The sequence below is a fragment of the Tarenaya hassleriana genome, unplaced genomic scaffold (genome assembly GCF_000463585.1).
Source record: "Tarenaya hassleriana unplaced genomic scaffold, ASM46358v1 Cleome30, whole genome shotgun sequence".
Taxonomy (NCBI): domain Eukaryota; kingdom Viridiplantae; phylum Streptophyta; class Magnoliopsida; order Brassicales; family Cleomaceae; genus Tarenaya; species Tarenaya hassleriana.
Window position 1 is genome coordinate 933429 of NW_010966178.1, and position 3349 is coordinate 936777.

Sequence of the window (3349 nt, forward strand, 5' to 3'; positions counted from 1 at the left end):
GGGCAAGGGCAAGAGGAAAGTGGCAAGCGTTGTCATTGAACCTAAGCCTGAGTCCAAGACGGAAGAGTGTTATTTCTGTCATGCCATCGGGCATTGGTATAGAAATTGCAGGCTCTACCTGGAAGATCAAAGGAAGAAGAAGCTTGCAGAAGCTTCAATTTCCGGTATCTTCATTATAGAGGCCAACTTGTGTACTTCTTCTTCATGGGTATTAGATACCGGATGTGCTTCGCACATTTGTGGAAATGTGCAAGGACTTCGAGGAAGTAGACAATTGGAGAAGGGAGAAGTAGATCTCCGCGTCGGGAATGGAGCAAGAGTTGCTGCATTAACCGTCGGGACTTACGATCTCACTTTACCTTCTGGCCTTGTATTGGAGTTGCATGATTGTTATTTTGTACCTGCCATCAGCATGAACATTATATCGATTTCATGTTTAGACTCGGATGGTTTCAGATTTGTTATTGAGAACAAATGTCTGTCCATTTATAGAGGCGATTTATTCTATGGTAAGGGTTACCAGTTTAATGGCCTTTATGTTTTGGAAGATGAACCATCTAGATACAGGTCGATCTATAACGTTAGTACCAAGCGGTTTAAGCCGAACGACTTAAATCCGACCTATCTCTGGCATTGTCGACTTGGCCACATCAACGAGAAACGCATAGCGAAGCTTCATTCTGATGGACTTCTTGATTCTTTTGATTATGAATCGATCGAATCATGCGATTCATGTTTGATGGGCAAGATGACAAAATCTCCTTTTACTAGAAAAGGAGAACGGGCTACGGAGTTGCTAGAACTCATACATAGTGATGTGTGCGGTCCTATGAGCTCGCCCGCTAGAGGGGGTTATCTGTATTTCGTTACGTTTACTGATGATTTCAGTAGGTACGGTTATGTCTACTTGATGAGACATAAGTCTGAAACGCTTGAATTGTTCAAGATTTTCAGAAATGAGGTACAGAACCAACTTGGCAAGATGATCAAGTTGCTTCGATCTGATCGAGGTGGCGAGTATATGAGCCAAGCGTTCACTGACTATCTGGCAGATTGTGGGATTGTCTCACAGCTGACTCCACCTGGAACGCCACAATGGAATGGCGTTTCCGAGAGGAGGAACCGAACCTTATTGGATATGGTACGGTCTATGATGAGTCAGGTCGATCTTCCTAAATCCTTCTGGGGATATGCTTTGGAAACGGCAGCGCTTATACTGAACAACTATCCAACAAAGTCGGTTCAGAAGACTCCATATGAGATATGGACCGGGAAGCATCCCAAGTTAGCATTTATGAAGATTTGGGGATGCGACATTTACGTGAAACGTCTAGCTTCTGATAAGCTATCCGTCAAGTCTGATAAATGCGTATTTGTGGGTTACCCTAAGAAAACTAAAGGGTACTGGTTCTACAACCCATCTGAGAACAAAGTGTTTGTTGCTCGGAATGGATCTTTCTTAGAGAGAGAGTTCGTCTCCAAGAGAGTTACTGGGAGTAGAATAGATCTCGAAGAAGTTCGAGAACCACAAATAGTCGAAGAACCGAGTGAACAGGTCGAATCGGTTCAACCTGTGTCACAAATTGTTGAGACAGCACCTCCTAGTGAACCTCGGAGATCTGGTAGAATTCCTCAAGAGCCTACAAGATACAGTTTTCTTGTGACTGGAAACGACGAACTCATGTTGTTAGAACATGACGAGCCTACGTCGTATTTAGAGGCTGTGACGAGTTCCGATTCTAAGAAATGGCACCAGGCCATGGAGTCTGAGATGCAGTCCATGTACGACAACAAAGATGTAAGTATTCGATCCTAGGTGATTAAACAGGCCCCAGATCGACTCCTACTTCCGTTTCTTCAAGAAAGATGTAAGTATTCAATTTTCACGATGATATACACGATCTGTTCGGGTTTTGCAGGTTTGGTTGCGTGTGACGTTTGACTAGGTTTAGATCTTTCTTCCGCTGCATGAAACCTAGTAAACCAAACCCTAGATCGATATGAGTGCATGCTAGGAACCCGTAGCAAAACCCAACAGGTTGTTGGCTACGGGGAATGGACCAGCCGTCCGATGATTCTACACTCGAATTTGAGATCGTCAATTACGTTGTGTAGGTCAGAGAGTCATTGTTCGTAGTGTTCTTGGATGGCCGAGACTTCTCGGCGCATGGTGCGTAGCTCTCTCTCGAACTCTTGATCAAGTTCAGAGAGTGAACCCTTGACTCCTTCGAGTTGTTTATGCAACTCAGTCGACATAGATCCGAGCATCAGGCATGTCACGTCCAGGTTGTCATTGATATGCTTCTGTTAAGCTTCTCTGATAGCCCTGGGCGCATTGGCCACTGGTTCATCCTCAGGAATGGCTTCTTCCAGCACGTAGAGCTTTCGCTCATGCCTAAGAACAATTCTCAGGTTGCGATACCAGTGGAGAAAGTTTTCACTAGTGAGTCTCTCCCGATCCAGCATGGAGTGATTAGCCAGATTACCTGCAACAGTCATGTTCTATAGATAAAGACAAACAAACAGATAGAAAAGATGCAAGTCGCTTAGTATACATACTAACACAGACAATATATACAATATGACAGGCTCTCACTAAGAAAAACACCCTCAATGAGTTTCTAAGTGATTAGGACCCATATTTCACATGCTTTTGAGTCAGCTAGGGCATGATGCTCAAAAACATGTTATTTAGGTAGATAACATACTGTCAATCATGTCACATATGATTCCTAGATGAGTATGAGATAGTGATACTCTATCACTGCATGTTTCTCATGTCATCCTTACCATTAGGTCCAAGTCAGACTTGATAACCCAATTCAAGCTCAACCATATTTGACCTATGAGAATCATGATTTCTCCATACTGCCTCACCAAGATAGTCAGACACGTTCAGCTAGGGCATAACCCGTAACCATGACGATCGAGGCCTTGACAATTGTTTTACTAATGGACGGTAATAACTTGAGATTGGTCATGAGGAAAAAGACGGAATTTCGGACTTGAGAATGTCTAAGGTCCAGTCCGGAGCTGACCAGAATCTGGTCCTTCGGACTGACCTCAATCAACTTCCTTGGTCCGTCGTTCAATCAGTCCGCCGAGAAAATTTGAGCTTGGACCGGGGCTGACCAACTCTTGGTCAGCTCCGGACAAACTCAGTCCGTTTCTCCGCTCAGCGCTGACCTGGGATAGAAGCTCTGTTCGAAAACTGGGCTTGGTTCGGGGCTAACCAAACTTGGTCAGCTCCGGACCAACTCAGTCTGTCCCCTTGGTTAGCTCGTCGTTCGTCGTCTCGGACCTGTGCTGTTCTCGCTTGGTCTGTCGGACTAACTTTTGGTGCGGAGCT